Consider the following 8,946-nt stretch of genomic DNA (forward strand, 5'->3'; position numbering starts at 1 on the left):
AATCGATTACCAGGTATGTGTAATCGATTACACAGTGCCTATTTCAGGTTTTCATGTTCTGAAGCTGTGTGATTCAAGTTTGGCCTCTGGTAATCGATTACCAAGGCTGTGTAATCGATTACCAGAGATGAAAAGCCTTAAGATACCCTTTTTACTTGCATGTAGTGGCTATGAGACGAATTGTGTTGCGGCATAGTTAGATTCTTGTGAAAGAGTCTAACCCTTTCTTTTCTTCCTTGTAGATCGTGATGGCGGCGCAACTAATCCATGATCGAGTAGAAATGGAGTGCCTAGAGGGAGCTTGGGAGACCCTCGAAGGCAACACGAGGTGCCGATTTCGGGGCACGATCCGATTTACGGCTACTTCATTGGTGCATCCAGATGAACCGGCGCGTACGCTTCAGTGCACCATGGAGTGGATACTACCCACGCCTACACCATATCGTCTAGTGGAGCCAGTCCAAGTGATCGAGGTGACGTCATCTGAGGAAGACCCTGAGGAGGATCCCGAGGAGCTACCTCCCGAGCCTGCTGTGGATGCTCTTGACTTTCTAGAGGGTGATGAGGACCCACTCCCTGAGGTGGATTCTCCCGAGGAAGTCATGTCGGCATCTGAGGCAGACTCTACGGAGGATAGTGGCCCGAGGGAGATGGCGATCAGCGGAGGCTCTTCATCCTAGTGGACAGCTCTTCGGACTAGTTTTATATTTTTTTGAGGGTGGGTGTATCTAGGACTGATTGTTAGGTTTACTCTTTTGTTTTTTGTATGGGTAGACCTGATGTATAGGAATTTGATGATTGTATACATGTGGCTGAAGCCATCACTGTGGACACCTTTGCTCTGGATGACACTATGTATTTTGTAAAACTCCCATATTTTGGACAGCTTTAAATGATGAATGCATTTATGATCAATCTTGTTATTTAAAAAGAAAGCATTAGCAAATTTATTTGCATAAGAGTTTATCGACCATATTTTATTCTTTTATTTTCACGTGACGACCTAAAGTAATGGCTGGTATACTCTTCCTTTTGAAACAGCAAAATAGTTTAGAGATTACGAGTGGTAAGAAAGAAATGACTCCGAATAGAGTTGTGAACTGACCATTCAGGACTTTATAGTGAGGATTTTCCTTCTGAACCTAATTATTGTGAAAAGAGAAAGAAATGAAAAAGAAAAAGAAAAAAAATCTACCATGGTTTTTGTTATTTAAATCATTACTATTAAACCAGTCATTAATTTAGGGACGCCACAGTTTATAGTCGTCATTGAATGCATGTTTTAACCATTGTTAAATGCCTTTTTTCCAGTAGTGCCTAAGTGTCTCATCCAGTAGGGTATCTACCTGAGTACCTCTCCTATGTTTTATCTTTGAATAACATGTCGAAGTGTTAAGAACTATTTCCTAAGAGATTTAGCGACCCTTTTTGCATATAGGAGATGGGTTGTGGTCATGTGGATGGTTAATTGTTGAGTTGTATTTGGACCCTAAGTTAGATCATAGAAGATGATGGGTACAAAGGTGTCGTATCTAAGATTGTAAGGAATTCCAAATGTATTGTGTTATTGGGAATATAATGGGTGCAAAGAATTATTCTCATGTCGTTGGGTGCACAAAAAAATTCCTTTGCTGATATACAATGGGTGCATATTCGGTGCACGAGTATATGAGTAGGCTTGTAAGTTAAGGGTGTTAAGATGATCCTCAACCTAGTGCTGGAAGTTTTTATATTGTTTAACAAGAATGAACCTATAGAATAGATGAGTGGGCAAAGCCCTTTGAATTGAGAGGTCATGTAAACTTACAAAGGTAAGCCACTAGTCACACTTGTCTATTTTTGATAAAACCAGACTTTTCCGTAAGGTCAACCCAAGGGACTCCTTGAATGGTTAGAGAGTGAGACTATGTTAGGGGATAGGGTTATGGGGACCACTTATATTGTATTGAAATGCATGGAATAAAATTAGTGTATGATGTTTGAGGTTGTCTAGTGGTTTATGATGTACATAAGTTATGATGATGGTTGTTGGTGATTGGGTATGATGAGGATTTGTGATAGTTGATGATCATATGTGATTCATGATTATTTGATGGTTCATGATGATTATTGCTGACGAAAGTGTGTTGTGATGATAATTGAGCATTTAGGATATAATTGTGATGTATAAATCAATAGAGATCATTGGGCTAAAATGTTGGTGTTTATTGATGACAGATAAGAAATGACTTTTATATAAGCCGAGTTTCATTATCATTTTTTTACTATTATGGCAAGTATTTTTGAAGTATATTAAGTTAGATATTTCCCTTTTCCCATAATTAGAATTGGTTTATTTGTATAAGAATTTTTTTTATGAACTTTACCATTGTGTGTGACACATGTTGTGATTGTGATGATCTTGTATATGACATATGTGGGGAGTAGATGACTTCTAAGGTGAATCTTTCTCTTGGAGGCGTGGTAGATTGAGCAAACATAGAACTTGAAGCTACTTTTTCCTCTTTTTATTTATTGGTTTTAAGATGACCAACTTAGGTTTGTATTAGGTTTATTTTTCATGAGTTTTATGAAATCAAAGTTTTTTGTTCCAGATGGAGTATATTCTGGTGTATTCTATTTGATCTGATCTTGTTTAATAGATGCATGGTTTGTATTTTAAGATGGAAGTACCATTTATTGGTTTTGGAATCTCATAGAGATCACACAGTGTTTTCACAAGTAAACTAATGAAATAGTTTCTATAAATAAAATCAAACCTTACTTTGTTAGTTATGTAACTAAGGTCAATCGTTACAACATACATCTATTCTAACCTTGATTCACATATAAGATATCTACCTCCTACATTATTCTTCTCGTCATATTCCATGAACTCTCCAATATAGTTTCCTAAATGGGTACCCATCGTCAGAATCATACCCCACCGATAAGTCATGAATTTGAACCCAAAAGGAGTATTTGATTGAGAACATCACTCGTTGCACTTTCCCAAGAATTAACATTGTTGTCAAACAAGCAATGGCCACTTAAGAAAATCCTCTTCATATCTAGTTTGTGAAAAAACTGGAATACGAACGTTCCCTGCTCCACTTTTGTTATCCTCACTCCATTCATCGGCCTCCAAATGCGCCATACGTTCATTATCTGGACTCAAATAGTTTTTTCAGTAAGGAACCTTCCTACAAGTCAAAGGAACATCTTGCTGTCTTTATGAACATTAGAGGTAAAACCCTCTTCGTCCTCTTCCATGAGAGATAAATGTTCCATCTCCCTTTCCATGATCAACAAAAGTCATCACCAAAACTTCTCACAAAGGAGAGAAAAAAAATACTTTAAAAAGAATAATTGTAAGCATACATAATTATCTTATAGTAATCTCTAAAATATAATTGCTAAATAATTGGGGAGTGCTTTGCATGTGCACAAGTGAAGTATAAAAGAGTCATGATTGCAAATCAATGGAATCTAGGTAGTTTAGCATAGTAGCATTTAATTTAATTCTACAACATATGATTCAAAAATATAGCTAAGCAAAATTGTATTTGAATAGATTTCGAACCATGTATAACATAATTACGGGTTCAAATATATTAGATTCTAATATGAGATGTCATAGTGATTGTGGTTACTCTTTTAGTTCCTATTTTCCTTTTCTTCTTGTTGTTAAAGGTAACTAACTATTGACAAGGAAAACAACACAAATGGCAAAATAACTCAGTCACATCTTGCAGTTTGCGATCTGTGAAAGGGAGAGAGTGTAGAGATAACAGCTGTACAAATTCCAATACACAATAGACAAACAAAGTTTACTAAGAATGTCCGGAATCCCACTCATTGGAGCTTCAACTTTACAAATATTTGAGTAACATCGCTGATGTGTCATTATTTTCTCCTATTTCTTAACCCTTTTTGTCACCATTTTAATTATTGATTAGCCTTAATTGTCAAATTAATTATGCAGTTTTATCATTTGGGCCTACTTGACTAATTTTGTGTTTTTAATTTAATTTTAGGAGAATTATAAGCAATTGGGCTTGAATCCGGAATTGGGCTTGGACTTGAAGAGAACAGACAATTTTATTTTATCAAATCTTATCTTATCCAGATTTAATTTCATCTAGATTTTATTTCGTCCAGATTTTATTTCATCCAATCTTATCTTATCTTGTCCAGATTTTATTTTATTTCGTTTATGGGCTTGGACTTAAAATAGATTTGTAAGCTTTGGGGCTGAGGACCTATATAACAACACCAGGGTTTTAGTTTTGGGAGTTTTTGGAGAAGAGAATAATTTTAGGGTTTTAGAATTCCAGTTTTTACTGTTCATGCGCACTGTTCACGTAGAATAAAATTCGTTTTCTGCAATTTTGTTTCTGCTTCAATCTACAATTTCGTTTTCTACTGATTAATGGAAGGCTAAGTCTTCAGCGTTGTTTTCTCTTGAGGATCAAGCACAACTCTCTTTGAGGTTTTGTTATTACTACTGAATTCTGATCAGTTTTTCCTCTTCACCAATTACTCTGTATTTGTTGCTATTAATCCATGCATGCTTAGTGCTTGATTAATTATCTCTGCGCTTAATTTATATTCATGCTTAATGATCAGTTTCATTCATGATTAATTGGTGTATGTGTTGCTTAATCACATAATGACAACCTTATGTTAATTTTCGCTTAGTAATTTAATTTAGGGTTGGATTAAGTGGTTGAGTTGATTAAGGATAAATTCTCGTAACCTAGGATAAGAGACTTGCTTGTGAATCAAGGGGAAACAACATGTTTTAATTATGTTATTTTCTAATTCAAGTTTGCTTGCTGTTTAATTTACAAAAACAAACAACTCCCCCCAATTCGTTACTGTTTTATTACTATCTGTTATGAACGTTTGGTTGACCATTGCTCGTTGGGAGATGACCTAGGATCACTTCCTAGATACTGCATTTTTAATGTTTATTTGATTCGGGTATAGCCTCGATCAAATTTGGTGCCGTTGCCGGGGAGTAGTGGTCCAAAGGTTCATAATAGTGTTTAGTTGTTTTGAGTGTAGCTCTGTCGTTTAGTGTTGTGAGTGTGTCTTGTTTTGTTTTGTGTAGTGTTCTATTTTGCATTTTGAGTCGCGTCCCCTGTTTAGCGCTTCCTTGTTTCAGTTTTGTGTAATGCTGTGAATAGTGATTAGCGACTGATTTTGCAATTTAATTGGAGATTTTTGTTTTGATAGTTAGAGTTGTTATTTTTGGCTGATTTTTTGTGTGGTAGTTTCTTTTGATCCATATTTTGTGTGAAAAATACTAGGAGCACTTGGTGTGGCAGTATTTGAGAGAGACAAAAATTTTGGGAACTTGTTTTTAGTAAAACTTAAAATGGTCATAACTTTTGCTCTGGGTATTAGAATGACTATTATTAATATGCATTTGGGGTAGAAGAAAATTTCCCATGCCGTGGATATTGACCAGAGGTCCATTTCCGTTTTAAACTTGAAAAATAAACCGTTTACTAAGTTTTTTTTCAAGTATTTTTGTCTTATTTTTCAAGTATTTTTGTCTTATTTTTCTAAACTTTGCTTAGGTAGTTTTCATAGTTAGACTTTGAATTTTTGTTTGAAATTTTTGTGCTATCTTTTCATGATTTTAGGGTGTTGCTCACAAAATTTCAGCTCATTTGGATATCATTTGAGTATAGCTGTAGTTTTACCCCCTTGTTAGGTGCTTGTTGAGAAACACATTATTTGCTGCATATAGTGCATGACTAGGGGCAATCCAGGTGATTTACAACCCTTTGATCCTGAAATAGATAGAACCTTTCATAGATTAGTTAGGCATAGTGTGGTCCTAGTCATTCTGTGCATTTTGAGCATCCTGATCATTTTGAGCATTCTGTTGCTGGTGATTCTGAATATTCTGATTTTGAGCATTCAACTACTAATTTTCATACTGAGAACATGGCTCAACCTCCACCTCGTGAGAGGACTCTTAGGGAGATGGTTGCACCTGATTTCACTTATGAAAGCTTATGCATTCAATATCCTGATGAGGGTGTTCCATATGTTCTCAAGACTGGACTAATACATTTGCTGCCTAAGTTTCATGGTCTTGCAGGTGAAGATCCTCATAAGCATCTTAAGAAGTTCCATATTGTTTGTTCCAGCATGAAGCCCCCTGATGTCCAAGAAGATCATATCTTTCTAAAGGCTTTTCCTCATTCTCTAGAGGGAGTGGCAAAAGATTGGTTATACTACCTTGCTCCCATGTCCATTTTCAGCTGGGATGACCTTAAGAGGGTGTTCTTGGAGAAATTCTTCCCTGCATCTAGGACCACTGCCATCAGAAAAGACATTTCGGGCATCATGCAACTTAGTGGAGAGAGCTTGTATGAGTACTGGGAAAGGTTCAAGAAATTGTGTGCAAGCTGTCCTCACCACCAGATTTCTGAGCAACTCCTTCTTCAATATTTCTATGAGGGACTTAGCAACATGGAGATGAGTATGATTGATGCTGCCAGTAGAGGAGCTCTTGGTGATATCACCCCTGCTGAGGCTAGGAATTTGATTGAGAAGATGGCTTCCAACTCCCAACAATTCAGTGCAAGAAATGATGCTATTGTCCTTAGAGGAGTCCATGAGGTGGCCACTGATTCATCTTCATCTACTGAAAATAAAAATCTTGAGGGAAAACTTAATGCCTTGGTCAACCTAGTAACTCAGCTTGCTATGAATAAGAAATCTGCACCTGTTGCAAGAGTCTATGGTCTATGTTCTTCTGCTGATCACCATACAAATCTTTGTCCTTCTTTACAGCAATCTGGAGTCAATGAGCAACCTGAAGCTTATGCTGCAAACATTTATAATAGACCCCCTTAGCAGCAAAACCAACAACAACAGAATAATTATGATCTTTCAAGCAACATATACAATCCAGGTTGGAGAAATCATCCAAATTTGAGATGGGCAAGTCCTCCACAACAACAACAGCCTGTCCAATCTTTCCAGAGTGCTGCTGGTCCAAGCAAGCCATATGTTCCTCCTCCAATACAACAACAGCAACAACAGTAGTCACAGCAAAGACAACAAGCAACTGAGGCTCCTCCTCAACCTTCCTTAGAAGAGTTAGTGAGGCAAATGACCATTCAGAATATGCAATTTCAGCAAGTGACAAGAGCCTCTATTCAGAGTCTGACAAATCAGATGGGGCAGATGGCTACTCAGTTGAACCAAGCTCAGTCTCAAAATTCTGACAAATTGCCTTCACAAACTGTGTATAATCCAAAAAATGTGAGTGCCATCACCTTGAGGTCTGACAACCAAATTCAAGTGCCTCCACCAATAGCAGCACCTACACCTGAACCTGTCAAGCTTCATTCTACACCTGAAAAAGAGGATGAGATAGTTGCACAAAAGAGAAAGCTTCCTAACAAAATTTTTTATGCAGGCGAACCTTCTTCTAGTAATTCTGACTTACCGCAGCCTCCTATCCCTCTTCCATTCCCACCTAGAGCAATTCCAAACAAAAAAAATGGAAGAAGCGGAAAAGAAGATCTTGGAGACCTTCAGGAAAGTAGAGGTGAACATACCTCTTCTAGATGCCATCAAGCAGATTCCAAGATATGCCAAGTTTCTAAAGGAGCTGTGCACCCACAAAAGGAAGCTCAAAGGCAATGAAAGGATTAGCATGGGCAGAAATGTGTCAGCATTGACAGGTAAATCTGTTGCTCACATTCCTGAGAAATTTAAGGACCCAGGTACTTTCTGTATACCTTGCATTATTGGGAAAAGTAAATTTGAGAATGCCATGCTAGATCTAAGAGCATCAGTTAGTGTCATGCCTCTGTCCATTTTCAATTCTTTATCTCTTGGACCCTTGCAATCTACAGATGTGGTGATTCATTTGGCAAATAGAAGTGTTGCTTACCCCGCAGGTTTCATAGAGGATGTGCTGGTTTGGGTTGGTGAACTTATTTTTCCTGTTGATTTTTATGTTCTTAACATGGAAAAAGGATTTTCCCATGGTTCAGTTCCAATTATTTTAGGCAGACCATTTATGAAAACAGCCTGAACCAAGATAGATGTTTACGCTGGCACATTGTCTATGGAATTTGGTGATATTGTTGTTCATTTTAACCTTCTTGATGCCATGAAACATCCATCTGAGGATCATTCTGTTTTTCGTGCCGAGATAATTGATCAGATTGTTGATGATTATATGTTTGATTTTGATTCTATTCTTCATCGTAGGAAACATCTATTTTTATCTGATATGCATACTTGTCACTTCTTATGCATTGAATCTGAATCTGAGTTTGAATTTGATCCTGTATCTGATTTCTGTGCTGAGAGTGAATTTGAATTTGAGTCTGGTTCTGATTTTCTAGGTGTTGTACCTCTTGATGTTGATTTTTTAGAGTCAGAATGCACTAACCATGTTGTAGGAAGTACATATACTTCTGACTTGCTTTATGAGGTACAGGTTGAGGAACCTTCCTCTTCTCCTACCCTGGTTCCTCCCACTGTTCAGCCACCACCCACACCAGAGTTGAAGCCCTTACCAGCAACCCTCAAGTATGCTTACTTGGGAGACAAGGAAAAATTTTCAGTGATCATCTTTGCCTCCCTTGCTGCTGAGCAAGTGGAGAAGTTGTTGCTAGTGCTCAAGAAGCACAAGAAAGCCATTGGATGAACTTTAGTAGACATTCCTAGTATTAGCCCATCCACCTGCATGCATAGGATACTTTTAGAGGATGGAGCTAAGCCAGTGAGGCAGCCACAATGGCGACTCAACCCTGTCATTCTAGATGTGGTGGAAAAGGAGGTGACCAAGCTCTTACAAGCTGGAATCATCTACCCCATTTCTGACAGCCAGTGGGTGAGTCCAGTCCAAGTGGTTCCTAAGAAGACAGGCCTCACAGTAATTAAGAATGAAAGGGATGAGCTTATCCCCACAAGAGTCCAGAA

General features: G+C 37.6%; 1 non-coding gene across 1 annotated transcript; it reads right to left on the reverse strand.

Moving 5' to 3' along the window:
* Positions 1–6,318: 6,318 nt before the first annotated feature.
* On the reverse strand, positions 6,319–6,425 carry LOC114391360. Its single transcript, XR_003662150.1, has one exon. It is a non-coding gene; the product is annotated as a small nucleolar RNA R71 (small nucleolar RNA).
* Between the last annotated feature and the right edge of the window lie 2,521 nt (positions 6,426–8,946).

Source organism: Glycine soja, chromosome 16, assembly GCF_004193775.1.
Source record: "Glycine soja cultivar W05 chromosome 16, ASM419377v2, whole genome shotgun sequence".
NCBI lineage: Eukaryota > Viridiplantae > Streptophyta > Magnoliopsida > Fabales > Fabaceae > Glycine > Glycine soja.